This window comes from Haemorhous mexicanus, chromosome 1 (genome assembly GCF_027477595.1).
Source record: "Haemorhous mexicanus isolate bHaeMex1 chromosome 1, bHaeMex1.pri, whole genome shotgun sequence".
NCBI classification, from domain to species: domain Eukaryota; kingdom Metazoa; phylum Chordata; class Aves; order Passeriformes; family Fringillidae; genus Haemorhous; species Haemorhous mexicanus.
Window position 1 is genome coordinate 153505092 of NC_082341.1, and position 20586 is coordinate 153525677.

At 40.0% G+C, this 20586-nt stretch overlaps 1 protein-coding gene across 5 annotated transcripts in view; it reads right to left on the bottom strand.

The window, feature by feature from the left end:
* The window catches only part of TRAPPC9 (trafficking protein particle complex subunit 9), a 444261-nt gene that overhangs the window by 158380 nt on the left and 265295 nt on the right, over window positions 1-20586 (bottom strand). The window lies entirely within an intron of this gene.

Below are 20586 nucleotides of genomic sequence, written 5' to 3' on the forward strand. Positions count from 1 at the left end.
AAAAAAAAAAAAAAAAAGCCAGAGTGTGAAAATAGAATAATCCAGGTACTCAACCACAGAGAGAAATGACTGAGAACTGCCACTAGTGCCCAGGTCCCAGCCCACCTGAGGTTCACATGAAGGTCTCCCATCTCAATTCACACACATCATCCTCTTGGCAATCTCTTTGCAATCTCTGCAAGGCTTCAGGGGTGAGACATCCAAATTTCAATAGGAAGAAGAGCTACAGAGCAAACAAGCGATGAAAGCAGGGCAAATCAAGGAAAAATCTCTACTAGAAGTGGGAATGAGAGGATAGTCAATTTAGAGATAGGCAACACTGCATACCAGGTACATTGTCAGAAAAAACACCAGTGATAGCAGCAATTGCCAAATATTCCAATTATTTCTGCCACCAGCCAATACAAATAACAAATGACTGAAAACTAAAGTAAAGAATCTAAGCACAGGAGTCATCCTCTGGTCGTGACTGCCAGTTCCTTCAGATAACAAGGGCTGAAAATTTCAGGACACGAGAATAATTTCTAGGGAGTCAGACTGACACCTGGGGCTTCAGACAGAGAATATACTCATGGCAGGAAGGGTGGAAGGGCAGAGCACAGCTGACAGTCTAAGGCACACAATCTTTTTCCTGTAGCACAAATATTTAGATATGCTACCCAGAATGCCCAGACCCAGAAAAACATTCTTTTTAAGTGTGGCTTGATTTACTCTGAATCCAAATACATTTTCTCTTGTTATGCTATAAAAATGAATACTAAGAATACAACAGCACTGCAAGACAAAAGCACAAGGACTGCATGTACCATTTACCTTGTGTACTTACATTGCCTGTGTGTGTCAGGATGACATCTACTTTTTCATCTCATTCTGGGAAGTATGAAATATTCCATCCCAACTACAGCAAAGTGAGATGTCCCATGATGGACTTTGTCCTCTTCCTATCAGCTCTTTTGTTACACCTTTGCTGAAGAAGCTCCAAAGTCTGTAACATCCTTTCTGAAGCACCCACTCCTGTTTGGAGAAGTTCCAGGATTCAGGGTAGCATTTTACAAATGTGGGACATCACTGCTTTGAGAGTAATGTGCTGAGATGAAACACTTCACCTGTGTTTGGACCATACTCTTATTTAATCACAGTAACTCAGAGCTGCCTGTGCCACAGCAGTGTGAAAGGTATCACACCACTGATCCTGATTTTAACCATGACAATATGTTCAGCAAGAAGATGTGTGAGGAAATGTTTAGGCTGGATATTAGGAAAAAGTTCTTTACCCACAGGATATCTGAGCATTGAACAGGCTTCCCAGGGCAGTGGTCACAGCACCAAGCCCGACTGAGCTCAAGAAGCATTTGGACAACTCTCTTGGGCACATGGTGGGACACTTGGGGTGTCTTGTGCAGGGCCAGGAGTTGGACTCAGTGGTCCCTGTGGGTCCCTTCCAACTCAGGATATTGTATGATCCTATACATACCAGTCTTGCTTCATTCTACATTTATCTGCTGGTCAAACTTTGCTGGCTTCCTAGTTTTGTTCCATGCCTTCAGAAACTTTTTCTTTTTTTTCCCAGTAGAACACATTAAATTTTTCCTCTTGCCCCTCCAGATGTACATGCCATCAGATAAGGACTCTACCATCTTCTCAGGTCATTGACAAAGAAATGAATACCAAAATTCTAACATTTTATATGAACTTTTACTGGAAACAGGTTCTGAAGCACTTTAAACACTTCAAACTGATTGCATAAACTATAAAACAAATTCTTCCCTTTCCTTCATATGTAAAAAGTTCTGCTTCTGTAAGAACTGGGGCATAAACCATGGTGATATGATGACTTTCAAGACTTGGATGCAGAGGACAATTAGATGTCTATGCAGAACAGACACCCTCATTTTCTCTTGGGAGCTCTCCTGTGTCCCCAGGGGAGTTAAAACCTTCTTACTTCATTCAGTCATTGCTGAATAGTGGAACATGTGAAGAGGTCCCTGGATAAATTTTAAGGAGAAAGTCCCACTCCTCTGGATATTTAAGGACCTTTCAACTGTATTGTTTTGGGTTCCTGACTTTAATATGTTTTTAAAAAATCACAATTTTAAAAATGAAATTCAAATGAAAAATGAAAATACTTTGGTTTAATTATTAAGGATTAGATAAACTGCCTGATAGTCTGAAGTGCTGAGCATCCAGCAAGTCCCAAAATATTGTTTGGCACTAGACTGACCATAATTTCTACATGAATTCAGAACAGAAGTGCATGGGGTCAGGTTTTGGGTGAGTTTTGTTCAAATCCCTGGGCAACTTCATGGTACAAAAGATTTTACCATTCATAATTCAGCACTACAATATTGGTAAAATTGATTTACATTAATCTATTTGTAAACATAAAAAATCCAGTGCTACCCGTGGAATCCTTATGATTAACACAGTTGTGTCATACTTATGGAATTGCTGCCTTCCATACTTGAAAGTCATTCAGGCAAAGCCAAAAAACACAGTAAGATCAACATTACAACTGAAATAAAAACAACCCAAACTGAAACAAACACCAAACCAGAAACAAAATGCACATGACAACTAAAAAAAGAGTAAATAGCCCATAGAAATGGAGGCTCCAGGGGATGCTGCCATCTACAAATTGCCTTATTTAAGATTAGCTGGTACACAAAAATGACTGAAAACTTGCCTGAAGAAAGGATATTTTAAATGGTTTTAACTAGCCACGTGAACACATTTTGAAAAGCACCAGCTTGTGTAGGAGTAGACATGAGCAATATGGCAATTTTATGGTTGGACTCAATGATCTCAAGAGTCTTTTCCAACCTGAATGATTCCATGATTCTATGATTGGTGGTGTGCAGCTAAGGTGCTTCTCCTCAGCCCCTGGCAAAGACACAAGACCAAAACAGTCCTTGGCATCACCACTTAAGGGAACGACATCAAAGCACGGCGAAGACAGAGACACGACTCTTAATTAGCTCTGTCTTAATTAACAAGGGTGATAAAACCCAACAGAGAGGAGAAAGGAGCTGTTTCATACAGGTGGATATGAAACCTCTTTGGCTCCTCACCTGGCACCTTGGGGCTCTAGGCTTGTCCCCCATTTAAAGCACAAAATCCATGATTCTGTAGAGAGCACTGAGGATGGTTTTTAAGAAGTACCAACGAGCTGTACTCAGTCCTTAATTTTTGGCACTGATGTGAAGGCTCCATTTGGTGATGCATCTGCAGTGCTGGGGAGGTGTTTGAAAGGTGGGAGAGAGGGTGATTCCCCTCCTCCAGCATATGCTGGGATTATTTGGTGATTTCAATACACATTCCAAACACCAGCTGTGGTCAATGGGACCTTCTGTTTCTGTGTGAATTGCTGCAGCTCAGGAAAAATCAGAGATTCATTTGGGTTTGGAAAGGCTCTTAAAGATCATTAAATTCCATCCCCCAGCCATGGGCAGGGACATATTCCACTATCCCAGGTTGCTCCAAGCCCCATCCAGCCTGGCCTTGGACACTTCCAAGGATGGGGCAGCCACAGCTTCCCTGGGCAGCCTGTGCCAGGGCCTCAGCACCCTCTCAATAAAGAATTCCTCCTTAATATCTGATCTCAATCTCTCCTCTTTTAGTCTGAAGCCATTCCTCTTGTCCTGTCACTCCAGGACCTTATCCAAAGTCCCTCTCCAGCTCTCCTGGAGCCCCGTTTAGGCAGTGGAAGGGGCTGTAAGGTCTCCCTGGAGCCTTCTCTTCTCCAGGCTGAACAGCCCCAGCTCTCTCAGCCTGAATCCATGGTGGAGGTTCCCTACAGACCCATTATGGTATTTGTAGCCCATGCCACAAAATGCAGCTGATTTCTGTGTTGGAACATTGTCAATGAGTGGAATTCATGCTCAGATACACAGATTTTTGCAAAGCAGGTATTTTTTATCATCCACTGCACCTTATGGAACTGCTGGGTGCAAAACATACCTACAAATGCTCCTTTCTAATATCAAGTATTCTATATGGTCTGACTAGACTAATTACCACTGAACAGCATAGCAGCTATGTCCTAGGAAAAAAAAAGGTAAACTTTTTCAAATCTTTAGGTTCAATTTTCTTTACATGCTTTTGCTTCACTTTGTTTCTAAATAGGCAAAAATAAAACTTGTCTTTTCCTTTTTTTTCCTGGAAATTCTGGTAGAAACTTTATTCTGTTTCCCTTTGTACTCAATACTGTAGATAAATAGCCTGAGAACAAATAAAAAGAAAAGAAATAATTCATCCTGTGATCCTGGATTCTGCTGACGCCAAACTTTTTCTAAGAATATGCATTATCTACTCACAGTACTGTTAATTCCTGCAGCACTCTCATGTTTTGTTCATTAGCTTCCTTTTAGCACTCTGTAGAGTCGGGGAAAAATATATGCAAATGGAGCAGAAAACAGAGCAGGGGCTACAGAAGTTTGCTAGTTTAACATGAAGCTCCAGGAGCAATAACATTTTCAAACAAATGCAACACAAAATCCTCCCACACTGCAGTGTAACAATCAATTTGTTTGCCCAGAGAACTTCTAAAGCTCTCATAAAGGAAGAAAAATCTAAGACAGACACCTCAACAATATCGAGAGATGGAAATCTGTAGCAAAAGCTCCCTGCAGCAAACTGCAGGCAAAAAAGACAGTTTCCAATGAATAGACACAAATTCATTTAAAAGCAATAATTAGCAGTCCTGTCCTTATTTCAGTAACACTGACCCCTTTCACATGAGTTTTCATGCAGTGAATGCTCAAAATAAAGTACCAAAGTTGGGATTTCTTTGCAAAAGGAAAAACTACTCAAAACGAAAGATTTCTGGGAAAAACTGGAAAGCTGTATAAACATGGAATGCTCCAACAGTATCTTATTTCAGAAGCAATCTACCCAATCTCATCCCCAATGCATGAACTACACCATAAAACTGTGAATAAGGCCACGCTTCTATGCATGTGCCTACAAATTCAGCCATTTTCACAGAATAAATGAGAACATGGACACATTCGAGAGGAGAGAGACCAGTTCATAGAGATACAGAAATAAAGTAAAAGTAATGCCATGAAGGGTGGAAATACCACCTCTGATACTGGAACCTGTACTGTGTTTCCCTTAAATAAAACTCCCTGTAAAGATGTATTTCATTATAAATTCTAGAAGTTTAAAATAAATGGCTTCCTTGAAAGAGAAATCTTTAATAAAGACAGATGCTCTGCAGATGCATCAGTGCCTGTTCATTCTTCTTCCTTCTAATTAAAAGACCATTCTAACTCCTGTTTGAATTTTTTCCCATCCCAGTGCAGTGTATTCCAGAGGGCTGCAATAACACAACTTCACACACCCATCCAAACAGGATTTCACATCTGCCCAACAGGAACTTCGCCTCAGATTCCAATTCACTCCATAATGGATTACATGCCAGAGATTCATTCAGCTGATTTCCATAATGACAACACTAGCTGAAAAGAAGTACTTGCCTGCTAACTGGAAATGTGACATCAATATTAAGGTAAACATTCGAGTCTGTTGAATACTTTACTGGCAGCCTCACTATTTTAGCTTCAAAATAAATTTTCCCCAAAAGCAGCTTTTATTTCATTTCAAATCCATCAGATCTTCTGGCTGCTAATTCCCAGAGCTGCCCCTTCAAGTTTTTAATCTTATCTTCCAAGTGTGAAAGTGCTGCAGACCAGCACTTTTAAGCACAACAGTGCAACAGTTTTTGAAAGCTATATAAATCGTGTGAAAGACTACCCTATTAATTCCCTTTCTTATTACCAATTTTTCTCTTTTATTTACAGGGCTTGGAGACTTGAAAATTCAGTTACTCTGAGAGAAAGAAGAACTTCAATTTCACTGGGACCTCCCCTCTGGCTCTTGACATTTTCAGAAACCTGTGGGACAATACCATTCGGGTCAGCCCAGACATGGAAATTGTGCTAAGCCCAAACCAGATCAATTTTAGTTTGTAGCTCTCAGATAACGACTTTGTGCTGAAGGCATTTTACAGAGACACCAGCAAAACAAGATATCTACCTTCAGAGTATCAGACTGGTAGTACTAAGAAAACCCTGGCTAGAAAAAAGGTTGGTAAACTGATTAAAGAGCACCAGAGGGTAGAGAGGCAACTGGTTGTTTTATTCTGCTCACAAGGACCAGTATCTTTGTGCCAGGTAGGAAAAAATTATCATGTGAGCTGTAAATAGACAACTTTCCTGGTTTAGATGCAAACATCTGCAAGCAGCAGCCACAGAGGAACTGAAAACAAATATTTATTAGATAATTACCAGAGTGTAAGCCTAATGTTTTATGGGACTTTTGTTTTTTAAACAATAATTCTCCAAGGAGAGAAAGGATTAAGATGATGCCAAATGCCACTAATAAGCCACTGTTGAAATGTTTTATTTATCTTCTCTGAGTTAGAAGGGTTGATCTAAGTATCTGGAAGTTATGAATATTAAAGCTAAGCTAAAAAACTTGTCTCTAAGGCAGCAAGTTCTGGCTGATAATGTAACCTTTGGCACCACTCTAATCTGGGCCATAAAACTGCACCAGCCATCTGGATCAGGATCTCCCTAGGCCAGCCTCCTTTTCCCTCTAGTTGTGCAGTGGCAGCTGGAAGCACTCTAAGAAAAGATTTGCATCTCTCCAAGCCCCCTTAAAGGAGATGCCACGCATGAAAACTCTGTCCTTGCCCACTCCAGATAAAATCTGAGTGTGCTGCAATAGATGATCTTACAAACATCAACATCTGCATGGCCAACTCACAGCACCAAATGACCTCCACCAGCTCACCCAACCTCTTCAATACCCATTTGAGACAGTGTCCTCATCCCATCCATCTCCCTGAGCTCAGACATCGGTGGCATTCGGTGCCACCGAGACACTTCTGGAATTTCACAGGCTCAAAAGTTTCTTGCTGGCATCCCATCCAAAAATAAACCTTCAAAGATATGAGTACCCTTGAGCTGTGCTCAATTCCTCCTTGTCACACATTTGGTTTGCTCAGAGAATTAATTGGCTTTGTGGAGCATGAAGAAACAGAAATGGCAATATGTACCTCAATTAGACTCTATTTTTAAAATAATTTTAAACTTCATAAATTATGAGACTTTAAGGACTTTAACAAGTTTGCTTGATTCACTTTGATCAAACAAGGTTAGGGACTCATTATACCCATACATGCAGCTGTTTAACAACATTAAAATACACCATCAAGTCAATCTTTCTCTAAGGGACTTCGCATCACACAGCAAGCAGATCTAAAAAGCCCTGTCATTTGCAACTGGCAATCATCATTCTGGCAGCACTGTAAGAGGCTTTCTTAATTCCACTGGTGTTTAAATTCATGAGCCAAAACTCATCATAAATTGTCTTTTATGGCTGTCAAGAACAATGATGGATATTCTCTTATTTAGCCTTTTGTGACTTATTGGGAGCCTCTGAGTGCCTGAGAAGTGTTTGCTACACTGAACAGTAGATTGAGACTCTTCTATTTTTATGTTGGAAAGGCACAGCACATAAAGTAACAACCTTAGAGCCTGCAGTCAGAACCCACTGGCTCTTTATAAGCAGACTTACATCAGCTTTTAATTATTTTTATTGAAATTCTCTTTATTAGAAATTTTTAGCATGGAGAAAATAGAGGGTGAATGCTGCAACTCCAAAAGAAAATGCCACCTTTTGCCAGAAAACCAAGGCTGCTTTGCCATGCTCTGCCAGAGCCTAAGGGGAATATAAATGGACTGAGGAGGAAACACATGATTTGTCACTGATAAAATAATCTGGCATTACAAAAGGACCAGCAGCCACGGCTCCACCAAGAGATCAATAAAAGTGCAAATAGCAGCCTCTTTAGAAATCATTGCTTTCCCTCCAATATGTGGCGACAAACTCTGTGACAGCATTTACTTCATGCTATCAGCCTCATTAAATAAAGCAGCCTGTCCCCATCCACCCACAAGGCCAGCTCCAGAAGTCTATGGAAAATATTGATTTTTCTTGACTATGTTCAGGTCAACGATGCAATGCAATAAAACAGCTTAAGACAACTATTCCCTTTCCAGCTCGTAATTAGAGCCTTGAAACCCTGTTTCTAGGTCTTGGTCTGAGATCTGTTGTCAATTCACTTTGACCTTAGGCAAGCAAATTTCAACACTGGGGAACTTGCTGCTTGCTGTAAAATGAGCAGAATTAACTTCTCTCAGAAGGCTGCTTTGCTGGCTTGGAGACTTTTTGATCCTTTAAGGTTTAATGATGTGATAAAATGCATTTCAGTTTGAGTTTGTTAGATAAAACACATCCTCAACGGAATCATTACATGTGAATGATTATGCACCTGAGGATCTGTGCCAGGAATTAAGCCTCCCTGTAGGTCAAGGAAGAGGAACAAGCTCTCCAGAGCACAATCTCCAGAGACACCCTGCACCATCACTGGAAGGAGTTTTTCCTGTATTGCCACTCCTGGGAGCACCCACATATTTTCCTGCAAAGGATGAAGTTTAGAACAGCAAAGAGACACCATTGAGAGAGTTGAATCCAGAAAACAAGAAAAAGCAATTTCAATTTCTAGGTTTAGGTAAGACACAGAACTATTTCCCTGCTATTGCAAGGACCAAAATCAGCCTTTTCCTGCTATCTGCTCTGTATGTATCCTTTAAATACTGCACAAAGGATGGAGCCCTGAGGAACCCGCTGAGATATGGAAGCTCATCTTGCCACACCTTCCATATAGACCCATCCTTAAGGAACAGACATAGAACTTCATAATTTTTTTTTCTTGTTGGATTATCTGATCCTTCTTGGATTATTTTTACCATTAATAGTGAGCTTGTATAAACACCACTATTTCTTCCCTCCATACAGCAGCTGATAGCTGGGGCTGGTGCACCCCACAACAGCTACAAGAAGAACCCTTGTGTCACGCTCTACACTCACAGAAGGAAAAAAAAAATCTTCAGGTTCTGAAATATATTAATATGGAAACAGCTTAATGTTTTAAGAGAAGTAGAAAAAAAATTGCTGGCCTCTTCAGCAGTGTTATTTAGCCTTTTTAGCCTTTTATTGCTCTGCAAATTTAGGCAGTGACCTATGGGGGATTCCTGTGTGATTCCAAAATTTGGAGGAGAATCCTCTTCATCCTGAAGTGCTCAGACAAGCCTCAACAATAGAATCAAAGGTTACAGACTAGAACCAAGCAAACATTGGTTATCCACATTATAAATTCAACCTGTTTCATTCTCTTTCCTCATGCCATCTGCTTCAATTTTTGAAGCAGACAGCATGAGAAGAACCTGAGTTTTGTGGCATTCCAGGAGGTTAACCTCTTTCTAGTTTAGGAGCTCAATATTGAAGGCTGTTACAAACATCAAGCATCCTTAACTACCTTGCACACAGAAAGATACACAAAATCATACAAAGTGCTTGAGACATTTGGAGTTTGAGGCTCAGCTTTGAAACAAGAAGAGCTATCATCTTGTTTCCCATTTCTGAGAGAACACCCGTGACGGCAGTGTGCTGACTGTTCTTGCTCAACTCTGTGATTTCAAGGTGATTTACTTTTCTTGGGCACTGCACACCCACCTGCTGAGAGTTAAACAAAATTTCCATCTTTCTTTACCATTTGGGTGATCACATAGCTCTCAAAGGAACTATGGTTTATATGTTCCAAAAATATCCATCCAATCACTTGAAAGTAAATCTTGTTCCCTCTCTTCCTTATGGAAAACAGAGTAATAAAGGGACAGCTTTTGAGTCCAAATGTTGGTGCAAACTCTCTGTACTTTTTCAGTTTTGGCTTAATATTTTCCCAGCAGCTGCATCCCAAAAATTGTGCACATGAGCTACACAGAATCTCAAAAATATTTTGAAGACAAAAATGTTATTTAGTAGTGAAGTATCAAAAATACCAAAATTTAAATCTCTAGATCTGATTTTTGCTAGATGCACATTCAGGTTGTTAAACTGCCTCTTCAGGATATATTTATAGGATTTGTATGAGCAAAGAGTTCCACAGAGGCAGGGAGCTTGATTCCCATGGAAAAACACCTGCTCCTCCAGCCAGCAGAGCAAGGCACTCACTTGGGCTCTTATGAAACCTCCTGGTCAACACTGGGCTGCCACTGACTCATTTCATACTTTAGGTCAATGCCACGATCCAAAAAGTGACAGGAATCCAATATATAGACAAAAATAACAGAGTGGTTTGGATTGGAAGTGACCTTGAAGATCATCTCATTCCACCCCCTGCCATGGACAGGGACACATTCCCCTAGACCAGGGTGCTCCAAGCCCCATCCAACCTGGCCCTGAACACTTCCAGGGATGGAACAGACTCAGCTCCTCTGGGCAGCCTGTGCCAGGGCCTTCCCACCCTCACAGAGAAGAATTTCATCCCAATCTCCCATCCAAACCTTCCCTCTGTCATTTGAAGCCATTCCCCCTTGCCCTATCACTTCCTGCACTTGTCCAAAGTCCTCTCCAGCTCTCTTGGAGCCCCTTTATGCACTGGAAGGAGCTCTAAGGTCTCCCCAGAGTCTTCTCATCCCAGGCTGGACATTTCCAGCTCTCTCAGCCTGTCTGAGCCCCAAAGGCAGCTTTAACCTTGTCACCAGCTGGCCACGGTGGTGTAGTACCTTGGGCTGATTCACCTCACTCTCCTGGAATGATTCAACCACAGCATCAGCAAGAGCACAGAGACAAGAACTCCTTTTCCATCTCCAAACCACAAGTGCTGTCTGAGTGTGGCCTTTAGTGCCTCTGGAAGAGCTCTGAGTGATCCACCAGAAGTGGTTTTTCTCCAGCAGTGAGAAGACAGTCTGCTAACACAGCACCCCAAAGTAAACAGGTACTTGACACCCCCACACCATGCAAAATCTTTAAGTCCTGGTGCAAAAAAAACCCATTTTAACTTATAAAGGACATCAGATTTAAAAAATAGGACTAAGAAATATTTTTTTTTTAATGTTATACGAGGCAGGTCTCAAAACTGTTCAGAACAGCAAATGGCCACCAGCAAAAACAAAGCAGAGGGAGATAAATAAAACTGCATCACCAAATGAAAGAGCAGCTCATAAGTCTCTCCTTTTTTGGGTGTTTTCACCATAACTTGTTGCCATGAGCACACTAAGCCTAGAACATTGTTTTCATATTGATGTGGAAAAAACCTGCATAAAGCACTACTCATAATGTAATGACAATGTACCCAGATTAAAACTGTCCTTTTATTTAGCTTTATGAAATTGCAGGAAAATTAAGAGGTCTTGAATACAAACATAGTTCCAATGTACCACACTGCAAGCAGGAGAAGAGCAGAAGCAAAACATGAACATGCTGAAACATGAACAAGCTGAACATTTTTTTAAAAGCCATCAGGATTTGAAACTGATCCAAAAAAAAGTTAGTATTTGGTGAAATTTGAAATCAAAAGTAGAAGCTTTTAGAAAAGGCTGGTACACAGAATCTCTTCCTTATTTGTCTGCAAAAAGCAATAGGATTTTGTGAATGGGCCCTGGCTCACAGTGCTGGGGGGATTTTTAGCACCATCCTTTTCCTTCTGGTTTGCTGTGTGCTATCAAACCTAGTGATGTTAAATGGCTGTATGAAAGTCATGAAGTCTGGTATATGGGCTGCAAAAGTAGACATGAAAAATGAGGAAAATAAGAATGTAATGGTTCAGCTCAGGTCCTTCCTATCAAGGCAAAGTATCAGCTAAATATAACAATAACAGCAACCTTAATTACAACAGTCATCTTCAAATATTACACAGCTTGACAAAGCCAACTGAGGGACAATCATGGGGTCAGCATCAGAGCTGGAAGCAAAAAACAACTCACTGACTTTTAGGAAAGAATAAAAAACAAGTATTAACATGCAAACACAACTAAGACTATTAAACACTTCAAGATCTTCTGTACTGTCATTTGTCACTCAAATGCAAGCTGTGCTTGCTCTCAGATAATGGCTCTCTTAAGCCATTATTTGAAGGAACTTTCAAAACAGCCTTTGAAACATCTCTCAGGTTGTTAAATTCCAACCTGATGAGGCTTTGGAGTTCTTTGTTTTCCTGTTCTCCCATTTATCCTCAGATACTTCCCTGTTCCTCAGCATGTGGTTTCTGAAGAAAGGGTAAAAATGAAAACTTTCTATTGCTCCTTTTTCTATATTCTGCAGAACCTTAAACATAACCTCACCATTTTAAAATTAGATGTTAAATTTGTAAAGCTTACTACACATTCCTGCTTGCACTGCTAATTAACAGCTTAAAATAAAGACATTCATGTTCTTCAACTCTGCTGGAACACAATTATAGAACAAAACACCATAGAAAAGTTGAAGTTACTGAGACAGGCTGTTACTGAAATGCAAAACCAAGCAGGAGAGTAACCAGCAATGTCAACTTTCTGTGAAGAAAATACTGGGCAACTGAAACTTAGAAGATATTTTGGGGACCAAAAACAGATATCTATTGGATGGAGAGTAAAAAAAAATTGGAAATTGGTAGCAAAATGAGTCAATGCAAAGGAACAGTTCTTAACAGCATTAAATTCTTGTGCTTTAATTTAGTCCTACTGTATATAACAGCTACAAAAAGTAGACTGAATATTTATAACTGAACTGGCAAAGCAGCAGTTTTGCTGTGTCTTTTTCATTCAAAATCATCACAGTTCAAGAAGAGGCTCAAGGATGGAAGAAGTCTCATGAAAAGACCTAAAATCTTGAAAAAGAGGAAAGAATCAATCCAGTCATCCTAATGGAAAATGTCAAACCCAACAACTTTCAGGCTGATAGTTCTGCCAAATATTGTTTATGTGCATAAAAGTAAAAGCTGTGTCCTTTTCTGTATGCAGCAATCTCAAAAACAAGTTAGCACTACTGACCTTGGGCCAGGGTGTTATACTCAAGGATTTAAGGATGAAGCAGTTCAGACCAAAGACAGCACCTGGCAGCCCAGGATGCAGCTGAAGTGAGGAGGTGCCTCAGACTGGGGGAAAAGCTACTGATACTTAGCTGCAGCCATCCAGTGAGGGCTCAAATTCCATTTTTTCAGCTAACAGGACAATAATCAGGACAATAAAGATGTTACCATTGAGGGGAATTTAAAATTTAGCAGCATGCTTTGAATAGTAAGACTATTTAAGAAGCAAATCTCTTTCTGAATGGTAACATGCAACACACGGTCAAGTTGTGAAAGCAGCTCTTAAATCCCCATGTTCTCCCTCTTTCCTAAGTGACCTTGTTCTATTTCCCCTGTTAAAAAATCCTCCCTGAGGCCCTGTGTCATTTCTCTGACCTTTTCCTTAATTCCCTGACAAATTCCCTGGTGAAATCTGTTATTTCTAGGAAAGAATGAGGACAGAAGAGAGGGATACAGGGCTGAGGTCTAACACAGGGAAGCACAGTCCCCACTCTGTGGCTGGGGCAGCCAAGCCAAGGAGTGAAGGAGCAGAACTCGAGTGCTGCTCTGATGTGGAAGGTTTTTGCTTTGTGCTTTATTTCCTCCTCTCAAGTAAAGCAAGCCAAGTTCTCAGAACACCACTGAAGTGGGGCTTCACTCACCCAGCACTGCTGTGTGTCCTTCTGGAGCCTCTTGGTTGTAAAGAAGCTGCTGAAAATGAGGGAGCTCAGAGTTAGGGTTGACAGGACCTTAAAGGAACAATTTCATTCTGCTTTCTGCAGCTCCCACCTGACAGTGGGAAAGGAGAATTAAACAGAAACAGATTTCTCCATTTCCTGAAGCTCGAGTCAGAACCAAGTGTACTCAGGAACCTTTTTGATTTAACACAACATTACATCTCCTGTAGAGGAGACCTGGGAGAAGTCTACTCCAACTTCCCATTCACATAGAAGAGCTGCTGTACTTTGCAATGCTTGAAGCACAAGCCTACAGAACATTACCATTAGGAGAGAGCTCCAGTATCTTTCACAGAATGATAAAATGGTTTGGGTTGGAAGGGACCTCCCATGGACAGGGACACCTTCTACTACCCTAGGCTGCCCCAAGCCCTGCCCAGCCTGGCCTTGGACACTTCCAGGGATGAGGCAGTCACAGCTTCTCTGGGCACTTTTCAGTTTATTCCACAGGTCTGAAAATCAATCACCTCCTCTGCCATACAAACGGAACATGAGGAACAAATAATCTCTAAGCACAGAGAAAAGGCAAGAATTTATTTTGGTAATGATGCTCCACACTAGAGCTGGGCAAAAGAAACCCTCTAAGACCAAGATCAGTGTTTCAATAGAGACTTTTTTTTATTTAGTTTTACCTGATTTGTGCCTGTACAGGCAGCTCCCTCATTTCTGGAAAGCTGTAAGACAACACTGGGCTACTTTAATACAAATTCAAAGACAGACTTCTGTCATTTTTACTGAAGGTACTGCACCATGTACCCAGATACAAAAATATCTGCTGTTTGGCTTCTTACATAAATTGAATAATAACAGCTAAATTATTTCTAAATATTCCATGAAAACTTTCCATTGTCATTCAAGACAGTTTCTTAAAATGTCTGAACATTATTAAATGTCTCAGCATCTGCTTTTTTCTTTGGATTTTTTGATCTAAAAGGAAGCTTCTGTTAATGTTATATTCACATGTCAAACAGTTCTATGTGTTGTTCTGTAATTAAGCAAAATTTAATATTGGGTGATTAAAATATCAGATTGCAAAGAACTGAGCTTTTCAAATATCTTATTAACAAATAAATTGAAAGTCTAAATAAATTCTTAATTGAAGAACAAGCAGCAAAGAAAGCCAATTTTCACTTAGCACTTACTTTTCCAAAGTTTTGCTAAAACAATGCCAATCTGATTCTGAGGCAGATATACTTCCAGTTTGAACACTGCATCCTCTCTTACAGTTTTCAGATGTTACAAATTACATATAATGATTAAAAAGCAGCCCACTGAAGCTGAGTACAACACAGGCCCTTGACAGATCAGTGGTTTCTCATATTCTGCCTCCACCCTTTTCCAATTGCAGCCACTCAATCACACATAAAACCACCAAATCCTGCCAAAAGAGAAATGGGTGCTTTCCATTTTACCTATTATTACAAACTTTTGCTTCTAGTAGGAAGACAAAAAGGCAAACATGGGGAAAAAAGAAATCAGTCAGTATTCGACATCTTTGTGTACGTGAGAAGCCATTGTTTTAGATTTTTTCTTGAAGTACTGTTTCTCAACTCTGCTGATGGAATCAACAGCAACATCTCAAAATTGTGACATTTTTACACAAGTCAGCAATTACAAGGTTTCTGTGTTTTTTCTTCCATATTCAGAAGATAAGACTAAGGAATACTAAAATTCAAAACAAAAATACTATTATGAAAGCAACCATTAGAGTGAGCTACTAAGCATACAGGAAATCAAGGAAGAAGTTCTGGTTATTAACAAAATAAAATATTAAAAGGAATAACCATATTATCCTCTGTTCCACCTTAGAATAATACTTTATCAGCAGTAAATAAAAAGGAAACTGAGAAATTTTCAGCCTTCTGCTTGCACAGCTTTAGTTAGACACAGAAATCAAGGTGTGGGCTGAATTTCACTGAATCAGTGAATTTATACTGACATAAAACTGCAATGAGACAGAGCTGAATGGGAACTATATTCCTGCAGGCTCAGCTATTTCACCTTCTCTAATAATACCTGTAGACCACTGAGCTGTTGACATATTTTTTCCCACCAGGAAGAAATGCTGATGGTAAGTATAAATATGTCTATATACAGAGAGATAATAAAATTTTTAATTAATTCCACCTATAGCACCTTCTTACATTTTTCTCTTACATTATGACACCTCTCCTGCAATTTTAATTCTTTTTTAAAGAGCTCATTTTTTATTCAGGCTGCACCTCTTCTCAAAGTTGTTTTGTTGGTTGTTTTTTGGGTTTTTTTTGTTTTGCAAAGGGAAATCTGCAGCATGAATATTCTTAGGGCTCGGCCCATTGAGTTATCCAACTTTCTATATTCATAGGGTACACACAGAACTAAGATAAGATCCATTCTTGGCAGCAAATTCTCTGTATCTCACACTAACATAGCATCAGAATATGGAATAACAACAACCTCAACCACAGTTTTTCTTTGTTATTCACTACATGTGCAGGGAATCCATTTGTTTCAAATTCTTTATGAATTCAACTCAATATGTTGCAAAACAGTCCTGAAAAAGCCTCAAGTCAAATTGCCTAAAGTAAATAAAGAAAAGCAAATTACTTCAAATTCTTCACCTCTACACTTCCTGCAAAAACACAAGGTTGTGCATATTGCCAAGCATCTTTTCACAATAATCAGTTTCAGAGAAACTGGAGATAAAACAAGATTAGCAGCCTCTTGCATCCACTCCCCTGAAATATTAACAACTTCTGCATCTTTTCCAGCGTTTTCAAGCAGAGGAGAGAGTCCCACCCGTTTGGGCACAGAGAGCACTGCTGAAGGTGACTTTTCATGGGCCAGCTGGTGCCTTCCTGCCCAAGTGCTTAATCAAAATCCTGCCTGGGGGTAGGATCCAGCTCAAGAGCAAGACCTCTAAATTTAGTCAGCTGCAGGTGGGTTTGTCCACGTGCAGTTGGTGTTTCCAGCCCCATGGAATGGAGATGGAGCTACCAAAGCTGGTGATGTGCAGGAGGAGGAGCAGCACCAGGACAAAAACTCCTGGGAACTGCTCTACCACCTCCAACCTTTCACTGTTTAATATCCAGCAGGCACCCAATCACACTGAAAAACCCTTTAAAACATATCATAACACACACATCATGCAAGTTTTTGCACACATATTATTACACCATAATCCATCATATGCATTTGAAATTTCTTTGATCGGTTTTAAGACATTTTCATGTGCTTCAGAAGTATTTTACTTCTGGCAACTTCTCCCATTATTAAGTCTGTAGATTGATCAACATCAGGCAATAAATTTGGACAGTGCCCATCAATCATAAGAAAAAGTCCAACCTGTTTGGATTCTCACCTGGTTATTCTCTTGCTGTTAAATGTAATGGTCAGGAACATACCTCCTGCATCTCACATTCCAGGTTTGCTAAAACCACCTCCTTCCCACTCTTCCACTTGCATAAGAAGCCACAGTTTAATACCTTCAAAGAACAGCTGGCACCTTGTGGAAAGCTTAAATAAAACATTCAATTTTGAAGGAGTTTTCATCTTGTTTGGTATGGGATTTTTTGTTGGCTTGTTCATGATGTATAACATCAAACTACTTGTTCAGGCAACACCTCTTTTAAAGGTCCTGTTCTCAAAGAGAACAGGGGTTTCTGCAGCAACCAGATGTGAAATCTTAAGTCCAATATTACCACATAAATAAAGCAAAATGTGAAGGAAAAAGTTCCTTTCTACTATAAAGAAGTGGAAAACCCAGCCTCAATGAGGTTAGTGAAAGAGCTATACATAAATATAAAGTTTCAGGAACTTTATCAGCCACATCAATTTACCAAAAGTTTCTTCAGCAGTTATATTGAATCATAAACATCCTCATCCTGTGTGCAACAAAAATTCTCAAAGTCAGCTCATGTATCACATTTATTTCATGGATCTTTATAACTCAATATCTTAATATCTTTTTTCCTGATTCTCTCCTTTTTTGGCATAACCAAACAGAGTCAAATCTTTCTGGAGACTCCAGTGTATGAGCAGTGTGCAACATGGAAAAAAAAATTTTTGGAAGAAGACCCAACCTAAGGAGCATCAGTGGGGCTACAGAGATGGCCTTATCAGAGGGACACACCTAAACTAAAAAGGTCCATGTGTCTGGACAATAATTGGAGCATCAAGATGTGGATGAGATGACAGCACTGAATGAGAAGAGAGCAGGGAAGGGTGCTAGAACATTTGCAAGGCAGTCATGGGGTTATACTTTTAAGCAGAGATTAAGCAGCTAATTAATTGATTAATCAAAACAATTAGCTAGATGTCAAATCACCACAGCGGCAAATTTAAAGTCAATTAATTCAAATATTCAAAAGAACAGCAAATAATTAATAAGGAATTAAAGAGTTTGTTAATTATGTGGCAGTAGATTAGTTATGCAGAAAACTAAGTGAGAAGCAATTAATTAATTATGCAGAGAATCAAATGAACCACAAAATATTTATGCAAAGAATCCCCACAAACGGGCAGTTTAAAAGCAGATGGTGGGAAAATGCTGGGGTATGTTTAAAAAAAAAAGTTTAATAAGTTTCAACTGCTGGCTACTGTAGTTAGCTGAGCTATTAAGAAAACCATTTGAAACAAGAATGGAAGTGAGGTCAGGAAGCAATTGACTGAGGAGAATCAGGTTGTCAAACAGATCTATGGCAAAGACTCCTGGAGACTGGTTGTTATTGACATCTCCAAGGGGCAGGTCTGGTTTAGAAACACAGGACAGTGAAACTCAAATGGATACTGAAATAGACCTTTGTCACATTATTTTATTATCATAATGTCACCATATGCTTTGCCTCTCCCCTTTGCTCACTGCCCCAGTGCTGTACCCTGCACTGTGTTCAGTTTGGACTAGAAGTTAATTAGGATTCATGTCTTACATTCATGTGTAAATTGTCGTGCATACAGCTGTAGTTTCAGACAAAAATAACACTCTGCACCAACATTATCTCCAAAATTTAACTCCCCCAACATGCCTTGGTTAAAATTGTAAATGAGCTGCAGAAGGGAGCTGTGAAAAAGGCTCTGTTTACATCAGTAAAAGGGAGTGAGATTCACATTGTGGTGTCAGTGGAGCTGGAATGGAGCTTGCACAGATGTGATGCTACAAACTCTCTGAGCAGTGCCTCCACGTTCAAGCACAGATAATACCAGGCCTCAGCAAGATGAAATGTGGTGTCTACTGAGAAGAGATATTTCATTTCAAATGCCTGATTCATTACTCAGAAGACTGAGATGAATTTTTAATGCTCCAGCTAATGCTGGCTTATGGGGAAAAAAGCCCCACTCAGATGGAAATGATCACATTTGGAGCAGCTTCCTTATGGAGCCAGGCTGGGAGAGCTGGGGGTGCTCACCTGGAGAAGAGAAGCTCCAGGGAGACCTGAACCCCCTTCCAGGGCCTAAAGGGGCTCCAGGAGAGCTGCAGAGGAACTTGGGACAAGGGATGGAGCGACAGGAAAAGGGGAAATGGCCCCAAACTGAAAGGTTAGATTAGGTATTAATTGAAGATAGTAAAGAATTTCTTTACTGTGAGACCTTGGCACCATTGGCCCAGAGAAGCTGTGGCTGCCCCATCCTTCCCAGACAGCAACATAGAAGCTTTTCAGATGGAAAAGGAACTGCTAATACTTTTCCATACTTGGAAAATCTAGCCTGAAAATTTTAGTTCAGAATTTTAAATTAAAGCAATCTTTTGGGTAAAAACATTCACCCCGTTCCCCTCAGACCTGCAGAGGTTTAGAGGAGACACCATAAAAACCTGACCTGAGTCTGGAGCTCCAACATGAACTGCTTCAACAGCTGTGTGCAATTTGGGGTAGAAGCACTATTTATCACAGAAACATTTCACATGTTCAGGAACATGGTCAGAAACAACACAGAGTTTTGCAAATCTGAACAGAGCAAAAGTGGAATAAATAAATGGTGACAATAAAGCAGCATATTAACCTCTCCTTGACTTAAAACTGACCCCCCACTATCATTTCAAGACAAGTCTCAACAGAGAGAGACAATCACCATAGCTGAAAAGGCCTTTGTGCTCCCTTAACAGCTGCAATGAAAATCACTTTTAGGAACCCCAGCTTTATCACCTGGATGTTTTCTGGAAGTGTATTTGTCATTTAGGGTGACTACCTGACAGGTTATCTGCACTGCAGTGAAAAGCAAAGTAATTTTTATTTTTCTGACACACACCAACTACTGAATGATGCCATAGGAATATAATATGTAAACTCATCTTGGCATATAAAGGCATTTAGCAGAATTGGAAGGTATATTCTTGTAAGTGCCCTCTCCCAGACTTCTCTCCAGCCCCTTGCTCTGTGAGATGCTCAGTCATAAATAAGAAAGAAAATAAAACCAGTAAATGATACTTAAAATAGTATTAGAGATAGAGTGGAATGAGCTTCTTGCCAAGTAGGGGGAAAAAAAAAAATCAATATTATTTAACACATTTCTAGATTGCCAACCACCAGAGCACACAGGAGCTTACAACAATAAAAATACATTTCAATACAGGACCAACAGCGAGCAGCAACAGAATCGATCAGGAGCAAAGTGAAATGCATGAGGCTTTGGTTCCAGCTGAGAAAACTCTCCTGTCCTCCCAGAGCAGCCTGCAGGAAGGAGAGGGGGCTCTGGCTAGAAATTCTCATGGTTACAGCAAAACTAAGGAAAGCCAGCCTACAGCTAAGGTTTAGTATTGAGAAAAAAATGTTATTAAGTGGAAGGTAAAGTAACTGAATCTACAGTATTTCAAAGTGACTCAAAGGTAACAAGAGATGGAAATGCACCCCAGTATTATTTTTCCAAAAATAATTCTGAATTCATTGCAAGACTCCACATTTAGAGCTAGAAATACATGTGCTAGTCAGGGACAGTCAAAGGAGATTTTTTTTCCAGCAAGAAAAACCTAAAGCTTTCAAT